The following is a 21,920-nucleotide window of genomic DNA, read 5'->3' on the forward strand; positions in this document are numbered from 1 at the left end:
CCTTCTGGTGCATGTCCTTCATTGAATAGGGTTAGACATAGTCTTCTAATAGGTAATTGGCTTTGGTGGGGTTAGGAGCCACAGGTCATCAGAGTTCTCAGGAGGAGTCTGTAGAGCAGGGAGACTTGCAGAGAGTGGATTCTATCTTTCAAGACAGATGCGGTAAGATTTTTCAAAAGCACTCAGTGTTGGCCTAACTCTGCTCCCATTGAAATCAACGGGAGTTTTAGCAGAGTCTACAAGGAGTGGAGTTAGCTCATGCTGAGTGCTTTGGAAAATCCCATCCTTAATGCAGTTTCTGTTTTAATTATAAGGCTCTTTGGGGCAGGAACGGTCTTTTTTTGTTTGTTTGTTTGTTCTGTATTTGTACAGCACTTAGCACAATGGGGTCCTAGTCTGTAACTAGGGCTCCTCGGCATTACAAGACTATAAATAATAGAAGGATAATGGGCCAGATTTCCCAGTGTGCATGGCTGCTTTGCACTGCTGTAGTGCCGTAGAGCAGCCATGAACCTAGCTTAACCAGCCCGTTAAATTGGGTTTATGGCTGCCTTGCATTGTGAGAGTGGAACTTAGCCTAAAATCCCAGGCTCGGTCATTCAGGGCAGGTCTACACTTACTTCCTGGTCCGGCCGTAAGCAATCGATCTTCTGGGATCGATTTATTGCGTCTTGTCTAGACGCGATAAATCGATCCCGGAAGTGCTCGCCGTTGACGCGGGTACTCCAGCTCGGCGAGAGGAGTACGCGGCATCGATGGGGGAGCCTGCCTGCCGCGTCTGGACTCGCGGTAAGTTTGAACTAAGGTACTTCGAATTCAGCATTTGCGTACCTTAGTTCGAAGTGGGGGGTTAGTGTGGACCAGGCCTCAGACTCTTTCACAAATTGGTTAGAAATTGTCAAATGTTTTTGAAACATTGTCAGTGGAGGGCATGTGATAAGGCAGCATTGTGCCTGACCTCTCAGAGCCTCCTTATTTTCAGTATATGTTTTGCTGCTTTGTCTCTGCTAGATGCATCATTTCCTTATAATCCTTACTGTCTCCTTGATCGTTACCAAGGTATTCTCTTTTTACAATTGCTTGGCGGGTGCAACCCAAGGGGAGACAGCATGATATCTGATTGACTCCTGGCCTGCAGATTACAGGCTGGTGTTATAATTATCCTACATGTGCAATGCAGTGATTTCCAGATGTTTTCAGCTTCAGAGAGATGTATTCTACAGGGAATTTTTTTCAAGATAGGTCAAAAGGGCTGGATCAGAACATGCAAAGTGCAAATTCAAGCATTATTTAAAGGAGCAATGTCTGAATGGTGAGAAGTAGGGGATGAAATTGGTGGTTTAGCAAACTGGGAAACTTGTTGACTTTTCCATTCATTCAGCCAGCCCCTGTAATCCCTGAGGTAGTGTGACCCTCTGCTTTCTAAAGTCAAGAGACACATCCACAGGCTCGTGAGCTGAGATCTGAATATATTGGAGACTGAGTTTTCATGGGCTTGAACAATGCTCTTAATGGGATAATATCTTAATCAATTTAAACATTATAATATATCCATTGTCATTTTGGAAAGGAGACAGTACTTGTCAATGAAATTTGCAAGAAGGAAAAGGTGAAGCAGACTATGTCAGTTACATCCCCCACCAGAATAATTTTCAGCTGATCCTGCGGCTTTGAGGGTATGTTTCTGTACCTCTCCCCTCCCACCCCCGTTAATGAGTATTTGCAGGATGTCTCTTCATACTCCCAAACTTAAGCACAGAGTCTGCAGCCTATGAGGAAATTCTGTGGATGAGTGGGAGGGGCAGAAAGAGAGTGTGTTTGAAATTTGGTTGAAATTGGATGGTTAATATACAGATAGGTAAAAGACAAAGGAAGACTTTTAAAGACTTTTAGGAAAAATGCATAGAGACAGATGGAAAGTGCGAGTATGGAGCCAGTCTTAAATTGTAATGTTCAGATGGAGAACTAAAGCCCTTATAGGGAGGTCGTCTACTGTAACCACTGAAGTCTGTGGATGTCGTAATAAATTTTGGGGTTTTTTTTCTTTGCCTGCCGGTATCTGAGCCTTTTGAGTACACTGGGATCATGTTTTCAAGCTTTTCTCTGCAATGATGAAGACTAGAAACTTACTTTAAAAAAATGAAAGCTGCAATTCTCATGTAGTCAATTGTCTCCAGAAGCTAGGGCTTTCCATGGAACATGAAATATTGCCAGACTTTGATTAAAAATTGCAAAAATTGGCATTCTGGTATAGACAGCTGCCTTTCTAAGGCAGTAATGATTTAAGGCAGTAATGATTTTCTGTTTGAGACAGGGAACTTTTTGATTCTGGCCCAGATGGTTTCGTATTGGGTGAGAGTGTGGGATGAACTGAAACTGCTAAGGAAACCTTTTCCATTTCAGCTCTCCAGCTTGATTGTAGGAGACAGCAAAATCAAAAGGACAAAACCATCCTAATAGCAGTGTTTGGGTTCGGTTAGAATATGGAACTCTGCATTCTGTCTATCCATGTATCTCCTCCTTCAGCGTGAATAGTAGCCTATTTAACTGCAGAAGATAATGCGTCACTTTGCCGTGCCATTCTTGCTTAGCTTTCCTAGTGAAATCTCCTGCCTCTGGCAAAGGGCCAGACTTGACAACTAGCCTTGAAAGCAATTTGGCAAAAACAGTGATTTCCTTCCCCCTTATGTGAGGTTTCTTTACTATGTCTTTTTTACTTGGCAGGATAATTACTATGCTAACTTTGTTCTTAGTGGGGAAAAGAAAGGACAGTTGACACAGTGACTCCCGTAACAGGATTACAGGAACAAAAACATCGTACAGCTTTTTCTTTTTGTGTGTGTGCATGTCAGTGAGCTTTTCAGTCTGCCTCTCTGCCCCTCAAAAAACAAATGAAAGAGCATCTCACAGACTCTATGCCTCCTTCTTATAGTTTCATCTCTCATTTCTCTGAGACCTTTCTCTTGAATAAGGTGTGTGTGAAGGGACTCCCAGCTGGTGGTGGATCTGATTGCTATATAAAAATAGCACCTTGATGTCAAAGATGTACACCCTTGAAAGTGCTGCTGTAGGGGAAGAGAGAAAGTATGTACAAATGAACTAGTTTATAAAGTTGAATGGTATAGACCAGGCTAGTGTTTTTCCCCCCCAATTAGTTAAAAATGAGAAGGACAGTTGGTAGTTGACTTCTCAGCCCTTATCAGTAGGTGTCACTGAAGCCAATGATTGATGAGTGTGCCAGTAACTGTAGGGGTGATTTGGCTTGTATACTGCTTTTTCTTGTGTAAACATTCTCTCATGCTCCCAGGCTCTATTTTTTTGCATTTCCCAGTAGTAATACGGGTCACTTACCAAGCTCAATATCTTTAAATCCATGTGTGAATGTTAATTAGTGACTGGCCAATATGTTTCAGCTCTGGTTCATCAAAAAATTTCCAATAGTTCTCTCTGCAATTTTGCACCTAGACTTTCTTCACTTCAGGGGAAGAGGAGTCTGGATTGAGAGATCCTAAACCATGTATGTCCTCCTGTTCCCACCAGCAGCAGCTATAGGCTCCCCCTGCCTCCCGACTCTGCTTCTGGGGTAGCTGAAATGAAGGCACTCTCACTCAAATGCTGCTGTTTTGGAGCCCCCTAATGGAAGGTGCACTACATAATGCAATATGTGATCACTCGCCCCCTTCTGATCTCTTTGGAGATCACAGCAAACCTCCACCCTCATACCATCGTCTCCTATTCTTATGCCGGACCTGATTCTCCAAAATGAGCAGGGCTGCAAGGGGGAGAGGATTTTGGAATATACGTACACTGTTTACAGTGCAAATTACACCAGGAATTAGTCTGGCCCCACATATCTCCATTTGACTTTAACTGAGTTACATTAGGGCTGAATTTTAAAGCTAATGTACTATCTTTGAATCACTCTTCACCCTTTTCTCCTGCCCCTCTCATACCATTACTTGTCTCCACTTACTGTCTCATGTCTTATTTAGATTGTGACCTCTGTGAGGCAGACACATCTCATGTTTTTGTAACAGGCCAGGTATTTATATTGCTGTATAAGTAACTATACAATGTAATCATGGCAATTTAAGCACTTGCTCCTACATGTATCCTTGATCTGTGCCTCATTCTCCACTGCCTAATGCCTTGTGTAGCCATTTACACCTGTGCAAAGTGAGTCAAACATTACCATTCTGATTTAGAAGCATTTAACCCCCACCTATGGCAAACATTGTACATAGGTGTAAGCGAGTACACATGGTGCAAAGCGGTGAGAATTCAGCCCAGTGTTTTCTGATACCCTCTGGCCCAGAACCTCAGCTTGCACAGCTCCGTTGAAGTCGACAGAGCATACACCAGGCCTAAGATCTGGAGATCTGGCCCAAGAAACATGTAATAGACAGCAGATCTAATCATGGTTGATCAACATCCCCTTTTCCCTCTCATCAAAGCAATTAGGAAAACTCTCCCACCCTCCCTCCAAACAGAGAATTGGGGGGAGAGAGGGGGGGGGGGGGAAAAGCAAAGTAGGATTCTTAAAACTAGCACTTAAAACTCTCCAGTAGCACTTGTAAGTCTGTCAGCATCCTGGTGAATTGAGGCATTACTGTGGCAACACCACCATGCCAGGAGTTTGTCCCTAACTAGGTGACCAGACAGCAAATGTGAAAAATCGGGATGGGGTGGGGGGTATTAGGAGCCTATATAAGAAAAAGACCCAAATATTGGGACTGTCCCTATAAAATCGGGACATCTGGTCACCCTATCCCTAACTGGCAAGAATAACCATATGTTCTTTATGTAGCAGTATAATATCTTGCCATTAAATGCACCACTTTACTATTGCAGTAAGGCCTATATCTCTTGCACATTTTGTTTCTGTAAATAGAGGGCTTTCTGAAAACTTGGACCACCTCTAATCAGCACTTGCTCAAATATGAGTGACTTTTTTCAGACCTTATTCATAACTTAAATGCAGGCAGATTCTAAATGGGAGGTCAGACTATACTTGACTGTTTTAGAGTGCCATATTTCCCAAGGTGTATATGTAGTATCGACTGCTACTTTTTTACATCAATGAGAACTACAGCCCACTGTGCAAACAGAAGAAATTCTGCCATATGAATAAAAGTCTCTCTAAGGGCTGGTCTGTGCTAGAAAATTAATCAACCCAACTTCGGTTGGTCAAGGATGTGAAAAATCCACATCTCTGAGCGATGTAGTTAAACTAAATCCCCTTGTAGACTGCACTAGGTCGACCTAGCTACTGCCTCTGGGGAGGTGGATTTACTACATCGACAGGAATGCTCCTGTCACTGTATAAGAACAGGTCCAGTGCTTAATTTGTAATGAAAGCAGTGCTGGGGATCAGGCAATTTTTTTACATTCATAACTGATGCAGCAAGCCCAAAGGTGCCGGGGCTATGAACTGCCAAGCCTAGATGTGCCAGGACTCAGCCCTGGCAAGTCCTGGTGCAAACTAAGCACTGGGCAGGTCTACAGTACAGAATTACTTCGGTATAACTGTGTTGCTATGTTACATTTCCCCTCTGTTCTCAAGCTACGGTTTGGGTAAGGACTGACAGCGCCCAAGCCCTGCCGATCTAAGTGCTGGTGTAAACAGCGCTATGTTGGCGGGAAAGCTTCTGCCCTAAATGTCTACATCAGTGGTGCCCAAACTTTTCCTGTCACGCTCCACCCCTCTTACCAGTAATGGAATCTGGCCACGCCTGCCTCCATTACAGCACAGTTGGCTCAGCAGAGGAGCTTGGGCTGAAGGCAGAACTGGGGATGGGGGAGGAGCTGGAGCTAGAGTTGGGAGGTGGCCTGGGGGTGGAGAGGGAATGATGGTGAAGCTGCAGCTGGGGGCGGAGCAGGGCTGGGTGGTACTCCCTCCCTGCCTCCCCATGGAGGCTGGGCTGGGCCCCATTGTGCACAGGGCCGGCTCTAGGATTTTTGCTGCCCAAGGCAAAAACAATTTTGGCCGCCCCCCCCCCCCCCGCGTTTTTTAATTACCTCGGCCCCGCCTCAACTCCGCCCCTTCCCCAAATCCCCAGCCCTGCCTCCTCCCTCCTAGGCTTGAGAGCCTGGGAGGGAGGGCGAGTAGCGGCGCGTGAGCGGCAGCGGAGGTGAGCTAGGGCGGCCGGGGCACATTTTTAGGGGCGGCATTCTGGCGCCGGCCATGCTGCCCCTAAAAATGTGCCGCCCCAAGCACCAGCTTGTTTTGCTGGTGCCTAGAGCCGGCCCTGATTGTGCACCCCCCAAATATTCCTCCATGCCCCCCCTAGCGGGGCACACCCTCAGTTTGGGGATCACTGATCTATTTTGAAGTGCTGTAGCGTTTTAAATGTAGACATAGTCTAAATATGCAATCAGAAATGTCACATTTCAAAAATATGTTGGCTGCCATGTGGAGGCTTAAAAATGCCACCATGAATTAGAAACTCTGTCTAACGTGATGATAGTAGATACTGTATGTAAGTGCCAGACAAAAATAAGGAAGAAGCAAGAGTGCAAAGCTACAGTGCTTTCTCTTTCCAGTCTCTACAGGTTAGTCAGGTTTGGGCTCAGTTTAATGTCTTCTGGCAAGCAGTCCTGCCATTAAGACTGATCTAATTGCCTGGTAGTCTGAACTTGCCTGTGTCATCTACCTCATCTCTGTGGCGCTCAGCTGTCTTGATGGATTTCTGATTCCTGACTACATCAATCTCTTTGAGAACATTTTAGATTAGAACCAGGGCCTTTAACTCTGTTCTGAAGTGCATCAGTAGCCAGGAGTGCTTTGGAAGCACAGGTGTGAGAGAGCTTTTGTTGGCTTTTGCTGCTTATGAAACACACTGCTCCAAGCTGTGCCAACTTCAGACTTCTTGTGGCAGTTTTATATGACTGCTCCAAAAGCAGTTAGTGACAGGCACCAGTGTGGCGAGAGAACAAACTGCTGCAACTCTAGTGGGTTTTTTAATGTGAAAAATCTGAATGTGGTTAATAGTTGCTGAGTTGCTCAACAATATTGTGTGTACGTGTGTGCGTGAAAAAGCCACTTGGTTTAAAAAAATTAGTACTTAGCCTAACTTACACCATTGTTTCCATCGCCTCTATGTCTAAACTAGCACTTATGTCGGCAAAACTTTTGTCGCTCAGGGGTGTGAAAAAAACACCTCCCCTAAACCACATAAGTTTTGCCGGCATAAGCACTCGTGTGCACAGTGCTATGTTGGTGGTAGATGCTCTCCCACTGACATAGCTACGGCCGCTTGTTTTGCTGGTTTTATGACATCGATGGGAGAGCTCTCTCCCATCAGCATAACGTGGCTACACGAGTGCTCTTACAGTGGCACAGCTGTATTGGTACAGCTCTGCTGCTGTAAGCTTATAAGTGTAGACATGATCTGTCAGAAAACAAGGGTGTAGGTATGCTACAAAGCAGAGCTGTATAAATTGTCCTCTAGCATTGCACAAAAGTATTTATTTTTTTATGAAGTGATACAAAGTCCTAGGCAGTAACTCAAGTTGTGTTTGCAGGCATTGTACAAGGGGGCAAGTAAATAAGATGTCAGGACACATCTCTTCTTTGGAGTCAGGTGGTCTTCATTTCATTTGGAATGTGTCTAATGACACTACTGCTGCTGAGGTATCTCCACTGTGTCTGGAAGAACGACTGTGAGGGGCTTTTTAATCCATATGTTTTCAGTGCAAAAGTCAGCGTGCAGTTTTCTTGAGGCCCCTTCAAGAAACCTTTCCCCCACCCTTTGTAATCTAAATAGACAAGATGAATAAACTGTTCATAGCAAGTACTGTCTCTTATGTATTTTGTACAATACCTAGGCCAATGGGCACCCTAATCTTGCTTCTGGGCTATAGATTTTGTTAATTATTTGTATTATCATAGCTCCTCTGAGCCCCAGTCATGGACCAGCACCCCATGCTAGGTGCCGTACAAACACAGAACAAAAAGACAGTCCCTGCCGCCACAGTTTTTTCAATCTAAGTGCAAGACAAGATGATAAAGGGGGGAGTACAAGGAAACACTGAGACAGTATTGGTCAGCAGGATGTTGCTTTAACAATGCTTTCCTAGTGAAGTCTGTTAGAAAGGGATAGTCCAGTGACTGTGATGTGTCCCTTCTACTCTTTTATAGATTCCAAGGCCAGAAGGGACTACTGTGGTCACCTAGTCTGACCATTTGTATAATCCAGACTGTAGAACTCCAAAATCATTCCTGAGAAAAACATCCAATCTTGATTTAAAAAATTTCCAGTGATGGAGAATCCACCACAACCCTTGGTTAATTACCCTTGCTGTTAAGTTTTTGTCTAGTTTCAACTTCCAGCCATTGGATCATGACCTTTCTCTGCTAGACTGAAGAACCCATAATCAAATATTTGTTTCTCATGTAGGTACTTATAGACTAATCAAGTTACCCCTTAACCTTCTCTATGTTGTGCTAAATAGGTGGCTAATTGTTACTAATTCATTTTGAAAATGGAGGATGTCTGGTCACACTACATACCTTCCATGGCCATTCCAGTTTTGGATCCCATCCTTGAACTTCCCGTGCTACAGGCTGATATAGAGGGACAGTCAAGGATCGTAATTTTGTATATGTATTTTTTGTCCTCCCCTCCCCTCCTTCTATGCTATCCCAGGCATCCCACATTGCTTTTGTTGTGCTGGTGTCGTTTGGACTGTTCAGAATGTTTTTACATGTCGTTTTTGACTTGGGCACATTGGAAGTTTGTAACTGAGCAGGATCAACAGAGCAAATCCCTTTTTAGGAAGAGGTGATATTACCAGATCTTTAACTTCCTCTGGTCTCCCTCTTATGGTGATAGGATTTATACCCTCTGTCTAACCTGGGATAGAGGGATTTAGATAAACTAAACTATCAGGTAAGAAATTTCCATTCCTTTCATATCTTGGCTGATAGCAAATTTTCTGCCTACTTCATCTATTGTACCTCTCAGCAACTATAACACTCTTTACAATGTTTACATTTGCTTGGGGGCCTTGACCGAAGATGGTCTGTTACCTTGGGAATGTTCCTTTAAGTTAGCAAAGGTTCTTTGAATCTTAGGGCCAGATCCTCAGCTGCTGTAAATTGGCATAGTTCATTTACTTCAATGACGCTAAACTGATTTACACCTGCTGAGGATATGACTCATAGATGTTAGAGGAGAAAAAGACCTGTTTTCACAGATTCATAGCTTATATGGCCAGAAGGGACCATATTGATCATGTAATCTGACCTCCTGCATAACACAGGCCATAGAACTTCCTTAAATTGACTCCTCTTCGCACTAGGGCATATCTCTGTTAGAAAAACATCCAAACTTGATTTTAAAAATGTCGTGATGGAGTACCCACCATGATCCTTGGTAAATTGTTCTAATGGTTAAATGCCCTCACTGTTTAAAAAATGAAAAATAAAAAAAGAGGTCAAGTTATCTTGACAAGATCTATTTTCTATAAAACTATGCTGATAGGCATTAATTATGTTACTCTCCTTTAATTCTTTATTATTCTTATCTTAATATGCTGTTCTCTCCAATTAGTTTATAACTCAGCTGTTAGATTTCCTACACCATTCTCTTTCTCAAAATATATTTTCTAGTGCACTAACCAGTCTCGTTTAAAAATTCTTCAAGGACAGAATGGGGTTTCTGCTTACTCTTCACCATACTTTACTTAGAAGAGGTTTTTTGTTTTTTATCTAATAAAATGAACATTTTTTGTATTATCTCTTGCTCAAGTTTCATGGAAATTACATACTTACATTATGAGGTTTGTCAAACTCTCTGGAGTAGCTCACAGTTGAGTGTGCCTACCTCAGGTCAGACTGTCAGAAAACAAGTGTAGACACCTCAAACTGGTGATATGTTCTATAATTAGATTTCACCAAGACAGTAAGTTATATAAACTCCTGGATCACTATACCAGTCTTACAGTAGAGTTGCCCAGGGTCCCCTTAGACTCTATCTTTTCACCCAGACAAACTGGACTTTTATAATGGTCACTTAAACCAAAAATCACATCACATCAGGTTTCTCCTAGTCCCAAGAAATGAGTCACTTACCCCAAATCAGTTGGTACTCCAGATCTTAAACCAAAGACATTGCTGGCAGCCAATTCTATAGTAAAATAACTATAGGTTTATTAGCTAAAGGAAAAGGAAATGAGTTATTGAGAGGTGAAAGCAGGTAAAATATATTAACAGGTGAGTCCCAGTTTGTAAGTCCAAATGGTGGCAGTGATGTAATAAACTGCCAATCTTCCAAAAGTCTTTTTAGGGTACCCAGATTGTCTCTGGGGATCTCTGCTTTGCATCTGGTACACTTCCCTGTAAGAGTCCAGACAGTTCAGAGATGAAGGCTCTTTCTTTGAATCAATTTTTATATCTTCTTTTGACAGAAGACAAGCTGACACTGTCTGTACCCACCTGGGCTTTTCCTATGATGATGAGTGAAGAATGCACTCAGACTTTTGACCTCTGGTCATCCTCACAATGACCATTTGCTTTGGAATTAGCGCCTTTTCTGTTAGTCCTTCATTAACATATCACAATATTTGTTTGGGTTATTTAGTTACATGGGTATACACCATGGAAATGATTGCTATTGCATTATAACAGGAATAGATAAGTGAAAATAATACAAGTAACATTCCACTAGTTTTCATGAAGTTTAAACATCTGAATACACACTTATATATTATTCATTTAGATCTATATACTAATCTACTATCTATATATTATCTACTATCTATACTAATACACAAGCGAATTGGCCTGTGGCCCTGATCTGACCTGGTTTGCCAGCATCACAAAGTCTTCAGGACGGGATTGTTTCTGTGTGTAATGGTCCCTGTCTTGGGGCAATATGAGGACAGCCTCCTGTACTATATCTGCCATCACTGCAAAGATGAAATTAGGAATCCAGAATGATAAATGTAGGGGTTTCATCATGGGAAAACATGCAAACAAACTAGAGGAAAATATTTATTTCCTGTACTTCTCTGGGCAGAAATGACAAGGGAATTAACCTTGATGTTTCAGCCATAATGCTTTGTACAGCTTATTATATGAATGTGATGGTCATTCCAACATTTTGATGGTTTTAGCATCATTTATTATCACTTTGTGTCATCTTATGGTACTGTGTATAATCTATTAAGATATGGATTCAAATGAGGGCTTTGGGTTAGACTGATATTTAACTGGAAAAGACCTGCCAGCATCATTATCAAACTCTAACTGGAGGTGGCAATTGGACCTTGTAAGGGGAGTCTTTTCAACATCTTAGCTCTTGAATGCATCCCCCCCCCCCCAGCTTTTTGACAATAACGCCCCCATTTCCAGTAGCATATTATTTAGGAACACCAAAGAGCAAACCTATGTAGTGTTTCATTATTTAATTTCTTTGGCTATAACTTCAAGTCTTCCATCCTATAGACTATAGTTCTATAGACTTCTGCCCAGAATCCCCTGTATCTTTTACTAAAAAGGCCATTTCACTGAACTTCCAAAGCCTTACAATATTTATAAAAATTAGAGGTTGAATACCTGATATGATCTGATTCCAGGACAAAAGGTCCTTTTTCTCTTTTTATATTTTTGTACGTACTATAGTTAGACCCTTTAATGTGCTGCTTTTTTTTTTCCTGACTGTTATAAAGCAAATGTTTCTGATATGCTTCAGAGATTGTAGGATTTGCAAGAGAAGCTGCAGAAACAGATGTCTGTGATAAGTGAACTGCAGTGTAGTATGAATTTTCCAACACAAACTTATCTGTGTGTGTAGGTGAAAATATGGTTTTAATGTTTATGGGAATTACAGTAATTCTAGCAGAGGTGAGGTAGACATTTGGGCCTGATTCTGATATCCCAAAGATTTAACTTAGTTGACTTCAATGGAGTTATTCCTGAGTTATACCAGTGTAAATAATGTCAGAATTATGTCCCTTAACTGCAGTGATATGTCGCTAAGGAACTGAGAGTGCTGCTTGCTGTTTGAATGTAATAGTGAGGATGGTTGCTGGTGGGAACTGTGGCAAAGAATAATGAGAAGTCACAAAGTTGTTAGACCCCTGGCTTGAATTTGAACCTGCCCCAGCTCATGTGTCCTATTGCCTAATAAATAGACCAAAGGGGCATAATGCTCAGATACATGACTTATTTTTAGTGGATTCGGTGCTGGTTCTGCATATGTCAATGGCAAAAATCACACTGGCTTCAATAGCAACAGAAGCTGGTCCAAGATATCCATCTCTGGATTATCAACATTAATGTTGCTGGTAAAACCTTCTCCAAATTACCAATGTTGACAGAATGGCAATTTCCTGCCATATTCTTGGGAGACCTTATTGAATTACGTTTTAAGTATCTTTGGGATCCATTGTATTAAATGAATGGGCCAGGATTGTATGTAACTTCTCCAGAGGGAAGATGTGATAGATGTGAAACCTCGGGGTTCAAATGACTACTACATTGAACAGCGTGCCAGACAAGAATGGACTTTTTGGAACAAAAAGTGCTAAGTGGTTTTCCTGGGGAATATCTGGGGGGGGAGAGGGGGAGGTGAATGCAAATTCCCCACATCCGGTTATGCAAAAACTCAGCCTTTTGCAAGTAAGACTTGAGCAGCGGGCCAATGTTTGTTGATCATCTGTTACATGATAACAAGATCAAAGGCCCAAGCAGTATAAAGGAAAGACTGAACTATTCATGGTTCTTCTGGTTCTGAATCTGAGACAGTTATGAACTTGTTGCCACAGGGGAAAACCCAGTTGTAGGTTTTGAAGGACTGACACCTACCACAAACCGAGGCTGGAGTTGGGGTGACTTCTGGTAAGCTTTTTTTTTTTTTTTTTTTGCATGCAGATAGGTTGGTTTGTTGTTTTTTTTTAATGTTTTCTCTGTAATGCTTTCATCTTAAGAATAAATGTGCTTGGTTATAAAGACATGTGTGGTAACTTGTAAGTGTGAACCTTTTCAGATGTTCATAGCCTCCGGAGAGAGAATAAAAGCTCAGACACTGGCCTCTGTAGGCAGTCTGGCTTGCTGGGAATATCACAGTGTAGGCAGGGAACTGTGCTGCCAGGAGGAACTCCGGTCAGGAGGGAGAGACGCGGATCTCTGCTCAAGAGAAATGATGGCTGAGGAGCTGTAGTTGCCTTTGGTGGATCACGGAAGGGGAATACAGGTGCAGTTGCCCTGAACTGTGACTACTCATATTCCTCATTTTTTGAATATCCCTGAATTAAATTGCATTCCAGATCTGGAATATATGGATGGCTAATGCTTGTTGTGTTTAAATTCAATGTATTGAGTGAACCTTCTTTTCAGAAACTGCTTCACATCTGTGACTGTTCTGACTTTCTATCTATTTCAGACATGTCAAGTCTCATTCATTGGGTGTGAGACTCACTCATTAGCATGCTATCTCACTCTCACACACATTCCTAAATTTATCTCGCTCATTTTGAGTAAATATATGAAGATTTAAAATATTTGTACTCAGGTGCTGCAAGAGACAACAATACATCTGGGGCCTAAGACATGGGCCTTAGAGCTCGGAAAGCAGCTTTCCAACCTTGTGTACTGTGGTAACCATGGAGGCTACAGGCCCACACCAGAGGACAGAGGAGGCTATGCGGGATTTTTTGTGTGTGAATTTGACAGTCAAAAAAATGAGTTTGCCCAAAAAACGAGCAGGACTTGATTGAAAGTTTGCAGGGTCTGCAAAATACAGTTCAAAATTTAAACCGTGCTGGACAAATTCATGTCCTCAGGGATCTCCAATGATCCAGGTTTTTGTTCCAATCAGCAAATACTTGTTTTTATTAAAATCCACTGGTTTGCATTGCATATAGAATTCTCACATGCCCTAGACTTTAGTATGAATTAGATCATGTAAGTGTTTCATATGCAATATGAAGCAGTGTACATTTTAAAACAAACTTAAGTGTTGGTTGGATTAAAAACCAGGACCAAAGATGAGAGTCCCTGTCTTAAGCAATGACCTACCACCACCTGGAAAGTCTTATTCCTTGGCCTTGAATCTCACTCTTTGGGGCTGTAAATCTCACTCATAAGGACAGCCAACCCTTGGCATATCTGCTATTTCAACTTCCTTCATGAATTCCATTCACACTCCCTCTTGTTTTTTGTTTTGTTTGTCCCTCCCCGAAATGTTGCCGATAATAGCAGAGGCTCAGTAAGTTTCATGTTGGGTGAAATGGAGGATATCACAACAGGCCTTGAAGCACCTCTTTGGGGGGTGGGGGAGATATACCCCCTGCCAGACAGAAAGGAGGCTGGATTGATTTGCCAACTGTGTGCATGGTGTGTTTTGGCATCAGGTTAGATATAATCTCTCAGTGCTTTGGGCTGGATGTTTTTAGGTTTGATTTTTATATTGCCTCCCCTCTTGGCCATGGTATCCATAGTGTCACTGTTTGATGGCTTATCAAAGGCATAAATGACTGGCATGGTTTAGAACAGGGACAGGAGACCTTGGAACACATCCTTGGTAGCATTCAGATTTGGAATGCATTTCAGATGACATGAGATCAAAGCAAAGTGCTAAAACCCCTTGTCATAACTATAAAGGGAAGGGTGACAGCCATACTGTGTACAGTACTAAAGTCCCTCCTGGTCAGAGACTCTAAAATCCTTTTACCTGTAAAGGGTTAAGAAGCTCGGGAAACCTGGCTGACACCTGACCCAGAGGACCAATAAGGGGACAAGATACTTTCAAATCTTGGGGGGGGAAAGGCTTTTGTGTGTGTCCTTTGTTTAAGGGGTTGTTCGCTCTTGGGACTGAGAGGGACCAGACATCAATCCAGGTTCTCCCCATCTTTCTAAACAAGTCTCTCTTATTTCAAAATTGTAAGTAAAAGCCAGGCAAGGCGTCTTAGATTTACTTTGTTTTCTCAACTTGTAAATGTACCTTTTACCAGAGTGCTTATCTTGTTTGCTATACTTTGAACCTAAGACAGAGGGGATTCCTCTGAGCTCTTTAAGTTTGATTACCCTGTAAAGTTATTTTCCATACTGATTTTGCAGAGATGATTTTTACCTTTTGCTTTAATTAAAAGCCTTCTTTTTAAGAACCTGATTGATTTCTCCTTGTTTTAAGATCCAAAGGGGGTTTGGATCTGTATTCACCAGGAGTTGGTGAAAGGAAGGAGGGGGGAAGGGTCAATCTCTCCTTGTTTTAGATCCAAGCAGTTTGGATCTGTATTCACCAGGGAATTGGTGAAAGGTTTCTCAAGGCTTCCCAGGGAGGGAATCCATCGAGAATGGTGGCAGCGGGACCAGAGCTAAGCTGGTAGATAAGCTTAGCAGTTTTCATGCAGGCCCCTACATTTGTACCCTAAAGTTCAAAGTAGGGATACAGCCTTGACATGGTGGCACAGCGGTGGGATCGTTTTAAACCCAAAAGCCAGTAAGAGATTTTTTTTCCTTCTAGCTGCTTGGAGAGCAGAGCTGAAGGTAGATGCATATCTTATCTCTCCTTGCCTGAAGGCAGAGGTGTTAAGTTTTTTTAACAAGGTCCTTTGTTAAGAGAAGGGTTCAATGAATGAGCAAACAACTGGTAAAGATAATTTACAAGCTGAATTGTGTTTTTTTTCTTTTTACATCCTCGGGAGTAGCTTGTTAGAAAGTCTCTGTTAACTCGGCAGCACTCAGCAGGAGCCTGAGCTAAATACATCCCAGTTTCAGTCAACTGCAGAGGGGTGTGGCCCAGCACAGAAAACCAGGAAAATGACTACCAGTGAAGCAGCTAGCAAACTAGAACTGGCCAGACTAGAAGCAGAAGAAAATGAGAAAAAACATCAGAGACTACTTCAAATTAAAAAACTTGAACAGGAGGCCCATGACAGAGAAGAGAAAGCCAAACAGGAGGCCCATGAAAGAGAGGAAAAAGCCAAAGAAAAAGCCAAAGAGGAGGCTCACAAGAGAGAGATGGAGCTGGAAAAAGCCAAACATGACAGAGAAGAGAAAGCCAAACAGGAGGCCCATGAAAGAGAAGAGAAAGCCAAACAGGAGGCCCATAAAAGAGAGATGGAGCTGAAAGAAAAAGAGATGGAACTGGAAGCAGCAAGGACTAGGCAGGGTGCATCAGACCATCCTAACAACTCCTCTCCAGGTACCACTTCCCATCCCAGGAAATTCCCCGCCTACAAGGCAGGCGATGATACTGAGGCCTTCTTAGAAAATTTTGAAAGGGCCTGCCTTGGATACGACATCCCTCCAACCCAGTACATGGTAGAGCTGAGGCCGCAGCTCAGTGGACCCTTAGCAGAGGTGGCGGCTGAAATGCCTAAGGAACACATGAACAGTTATGAACTTTTTAAAAACAAGGCCAGAATCAGAATGGGGATAACACCTGAGCATGCCCGTCGGCGGTTCAGAGCCCTAAGGTGGAAACCTGATGTGTCATTTACCCGACATGCCTACCACATTGGGAAAAATTGGGATGCCTGGATATCAGGAGCAAATGTTAAATCTACGGAAGAGTTGCCCTTCCTATTGCAAATGGAGCAGTTTTTAGAGGGTGTTCCTGAGGAAATAGAAAGGTACATCCTAGATGGGAAGCCCAAAACTGTAACCGAGGCGGGGGAGATTGGAGCCAAATGGGTGGAGGTCACAGAAAAGAAAAAAGCTAGTAGCAGTTGGAGCGAATATCAGAAGGGGCAAACCGAAACAAAACCTTATCACCGGGGACAACCCAAGGCCCCACCCACATCCCAAGGGAAACCCCAGACGCCTTCTCACCCCACCACACCAGTCTCCATCAACCAACATCGCCCCGGTGATACCTTAGCAGGGCGATGTTTTAAATTTAATGAACTGGGGCATATAAAGGCTCACTGCCCCAAGAACCCCAACCGATTACAGTTCATTACACCCCAATCACACCAAAGAACCCCAGACCCAGATGCCTCTCTCATACCCTCGGAGCGAAGGGAAACCTTGAGAGTGGGCGGAAAGAAGGTTATCGCTTGGAGGGACACTGGGGCACAAGTGTCAACTATCCACCAATCCCTAGTGGACCCCAAACTCATCAACCCTGAGGCTACAGTGACAATTCAACCCTTCGTGTCACAGTCTGTAACCTTGCCTACAGCCCAGTTGCATGTCCAGTACAAGGGCTGGTCAGGAATGTGGACTTTTGCAGTCTATGACAATTATCCCATTCCCATGCTGCTGGGGGAAGACTTGGCCAACCATGTGAAGCTAGCCAAGAGGGTGGGAATAGTCACCCGCAGCCAGGCTAAGCAAGCTTTCACCCCCATCCCTGTTCCTGAGCCGTTCACCAGGGCCCCGTCTGTGTTACCGGAGACCCAAAACCAGGTGGTGGAACCGGATCCCCTGCCAACGACTGCAACAGCCGTAGTGGATCCAATCCCAGAGACCCAGCCAAAGCCAGTCCCAGAACCGGAACTGGCAACGCAACCAGCACCAGAACCATTGCCAGCACTGAGCCCAGCGCTTGCAACCCCGTCTACAACTCCAATGCCAGAGGACACCAGCGAGCCTAAACTGGCGGAAGCAGCAGATAACCCTACCCAAGAGGCTCAGCCAGAGCCTGAAATACCACATAGTGCACCAGCGGACAGCGGTTCACAGTCAATGGAAAAAGCCCCAGCACCTGCATCGCTTCCAGAGGGACCAAGCCCCAGTCCACAGTCCAAGGAGGAACTGATGTCTCCAGCATCAAGGGAACAGTTCCAGGCCGAGCAGGAAGCAGATGACAGCCTTCAAAAAGCTTGGGCAGCGGCACGGAGCACCCCACCGCCTCCCAGCTCTTCTAACCGATCCCGGTTTGTTGTAGAAAAAGGACTTTTATACAAGGAGACTCTTTCTGGTGGGCACCAAGAAGACTGGCATCCTCAAAGACAGCTGGTAGTTCCCACTAAGTATCGGGTAAAACTCTTGAGCTTAGCCCATGATCATCCCAGTGGCCATTCTGGGGTGAACAGAACCAAAGACCGGTTGGGGAAGTCCTTCCACTGGGAGGGAATGGGCAAGGACGTTGCTAATTATGTCCGGTCTTGTGAGGTGTGCCAACGAGTGGGAAAGCCCCAAGACCAGGTTAAAGCCCCTCTCCAGCCACTACCCATAATTGAGGTCCCATTTCAGCGAGTAGCTGTGGATATTCTGGGTCCTTTCCCAAAGAAGACACCCAGAGGAAAGCAGTACGTACTGACTTTCATGGATTTTGCTACCCGATGGCCGGAAGCTGTACCCTTAAGCAACACCAAGACTAAAAGTGTGTGCCAGGCATTAGCAGACATTTTTGCCAGGGTAGGGTGGCCCTCCGACATACTTACAGATTCGGGAACTAATTTCCTGGCAGGGAACATGAAAAACCTGTGGAAAGCTCATGGGGTGAATCACTTGGTTGCCACCCCTCATCACCATCAAACCAATGGTCTGGTGGAGAGGTTTAATGGAACTTTGGGGGCCATGATACGTAAATTCGTAAATGAACACTCCAATGATTGGGACCTAGTGTTGCAGCAGTTGCTTTTTGCCTACAGGGCTGTACCACATCCCAGTTTAGGGTTTTCACCATTTGAACTTGTGTATGGCCGCGAGGTTAAGGGGCCATTACAGTTGGTGAAGCAGCAATGGGAGGGGTTTACGCCTTCTCCAGGAACTAACATTCTAGACTTTGTAAGCAACCTACAAAACACCCTCCGACACTCTTTAGCCCTTGCTAAAGAAAACCTAAAGGATGCTCAGGAAGAGCAAAAGGCCTGGTATGATAAACATTCCAGAGAACGGTCCTTCAAAGTAGGAGACCAAGTCATGGTCTTAAAGGCGCTCCAGGCCCATAAAATGGAAGCGTCGTGGGAAGGACCATTTACGGTCCAGGAGCGCCTAGGAGCTGTTAACTATCTCATAGCCTCCCCCACCTCCAACATAAAGCCTAAGGTATACCATGTTAATTCTCTTAAGCCCTTTTATTCTAGAGAATTAAACGTTTGCCAGTTTACAGCCCAGGAAACTGATGACGCGGAGTGGCCTGCAGGTGTCTACTATGAAGGAAAAAGGAATGGTGGCGTGGAAGAGGTGAACCTCTCCACGACTCTGGGACGTCTGCAGCGACAGCAGATAAAGGAGCTGTGCACAAGCTTTGCACCGATTTTCTCAGCCACTCCAGGGCGGACCGAACGGGCATACCACTCCATTGACACAGGTAATGCTCACCCAATTAGAACCCCACCCTACCGGGAGTCACCTCATGCCCAAGCGGCTATACAAAGGGAGATCCAGGACATGCTACAGATGGGTATAATCCGCCCCTCTACCAGTGCATGGGCATCTCCAGTGGTTCTAGTTCCCAAACCAGATGGGGAAATACGCTTTTGCGTGGACTACCGTAAGCTAAATGCTGTAACTCGTCCTGACAACTATCCAATGCCACGCACAGATGAGCTATTGGAAAAATTGGGACATGCCCAATTCATCTCTACTTTAGACTTAACCAAAGGGTACTGGCAAGTACCACTAGATGAACCCGCTAAGGAAAGGTCAGCCTTCGTCACCCAGGCAGGGGTGTATGAATTCAATGTACTTCCTTTCGGGTTGCGAAATGCACCCGCCACCTTCCAAAGACTTGTAGATGGTCTCCTAGCAGGATTGGGAGAATCTGCAGTTGCTTACCTCGATGATGTGGCCATTTTTTCTGATTCATGGACAGAACACCTGGAGCACCTGAAACAAGTCTTCGAGCGCATCCGGCAGGCAGGACTAACTGTTAAGGCTAAAAAGTGTCAAATAGGCCAAAACAGAGTGACGTACCTGGGGCACCAGGTGGGTCAAGGAACTATAAATCCCCTACAGGCCAAAGTGGATGCTATCCAAAAGTGGCCGGTTCCAAAGTCAAAGAAACAGGTCCAATCCTTCTTAGGCTTGGCCGGATATTATAGGCGATTTGTACCACACTACAGCCAAATCGCCGCCCCGCTGACAGACCTAACCAGAAAGAAACAGCCAAATGCAGTTCAGTGGACTGATAAGTGTCAAAAGGCCTTTAACCAGCTTAAGGCAACACTCATGTCTGACCCTGTGCTAAGGGCCCCAGACTTTGACAAACCGTTCCTAGTAACCACAGATGCTTCCGAGCGAGGCGTGGGAGCAGTTTTAATGCAGGAAGGACCAGATCAAGAATTCCATCCTGTCGTGTTTCTCAGCAAGAAACTGTCTGAGAGGGAAAGCCACTGGTCAATCAGCGAAAAGGAATGCTACGCCATTGTGTACGCGCTGGAAAAGCTACGCCCATATGTTTGGGGACGGCGCTTCCAACTACAAACAGACCATGCTGCGCTACAGTGGCTTCATACCGCCAAGGGGAATAACAAAAAACTTCTTCGGTGGAGTTTAGCTCTCCAAGATTTTGATTTTGAAATACAACACATTTCGGGAGCTTCTAACAAAGTGGCTGATGCACTCTCCCGGGAAAGTTTCCCAGAGTTAACTGGTTAACAATTGTTCTTGTAATGAAACATATTGTTAGTTTTTATATAATCAGTAGTATGTCTAAAGGTACATGTGTCTTGTTAACTCTGTTTTCTCCTAGAACTCCAGGAAGAAATCACAGCCAGTGTGGAACCGAACGTCCAACACTATCTGTGATTTGGGGGGCGTGTCATAACTATAAAGGGAAGGGTGACAGCCATACTGTGTGCAGTACTAAAGTCCCTCCTGGTCAGAGACTCTAAAATCCTTTTACCTGTAAAGGGTTAAGAAGCTCGGGTAACCTGGCTGACACCTGACCCAGAGGACCAATAAGGGGACAAGATACTTTCAAATCTTGGGGGGGGAAAGGCTTTTGTGTGTGTCCTTTGTTTAAGGGGTTGTTCGCTCTTGGGACTGAGAGGGACCAGACATCAATCTAGGTTCTCCCCATCTTTCTAAACAAGTCTCTCTTATTTCAAAATTGTAAGTAAAAGCCAGGCAAGGCGTCTTAGATTTACTTTGTTTTCTCAACTTGTAAATGTACCTTTTACCAGAGTGCTTATCTTGTTTGCTATACTTTGAACCTAAGACAGAGGGGATTCCTCTGAGCTCTTTAAGTTTGATTACCCTGTAAAGTTATTTTCCATACTGATTTTGCAGAGATGATTTTTACCTTTTGCTTTAATTAAAAGCCTTCTTTTTAAGAACCTGATTGATTTCTCCTTGTTTTAAGATCCAAAGGGGGTTTGGATCTGTATTCACCAGGAGTTGGTGAAAGGAAGGAGGGGGGAAGGGTCAATCTCTCCTTGTTTTAGATCCAAGCAGTTTGGATCTGTATTCACCAGGGAATTGGTGAAAGGTTTCTCAAGGCTTCCCAGGGAGGGAATCCATCGAGAATGGTGGCAGCGGGACCAGAGCTAAGCTGGTAGATAAGCTTAGCAGTTTTCATGCAGGCCCCTACATTTGTACCCTAAAGTTCAAAGTAGGGATACAGCCTTGACACCCCTAGAAAGAAGATAGAAAAGGGACTGAATGCGTGGAAGTAGAGGAAATTACAGAACCCCAGGACGGTCTATTTGTTGGCCCGTAAAGTACAAAAAATCACCTGGCTGGCATGGCTCTGTATCCTGCAGTTCTTATGAGCCCTTCAAAGATTGGAGGTAGGGTGGTAACCTTTGTGATTAAGGTATATACTTTCTCAGAGCCTGTACTAACACTTACCACTCTATTTGGCTGTGCATGCACAATTTAATTAATTTGGATTTAGGCTATTGCTTATATCAGGCCTTAATAATGGGGTTATTTTCCCAAGGAAACAAGTGGAGGAGAAATAGTCTCAAGTATTTATTTCCCTAACAGCAGATAGAAGTTAAGTAGATGCCCCTTTGCAAAAACTAAAATCTTCAGCAGCAAAGCACCTCCAATGGCAGGAAGATTTTCAAGATGT

The 21,920-nt window shown here is 43.9% G+C and overlaps 1 protein-coding gene across 1 annotated transcript in view; it reads left to right on the forward strand.

Annotated features, from left to right (window-relative positions):
* The window catches only part of KIF26B (kinesin family member 26B), a 424,817-nt gene that overhangs the window by 97,158 nt on the left and 305,739 nt on the right, over positions 1 to 21,920 (forward strand). The gene's annotated exons all lie outside the window — the stretch shown is intronic.

The sequence above is a fragment of the Emys orbicularis genome, chromosome 3, assembly GCF_028017835.1.
Source record: "Emys orbicularis isolate rEmyOrb1 chromosome 3, rEmyOrb1.hap1, whole genome shotgun sequence".
NCBI lineage: Eukaryota > Metazoa > Chordata > Testudines > Emydidae > Emys > Emys orbicularis.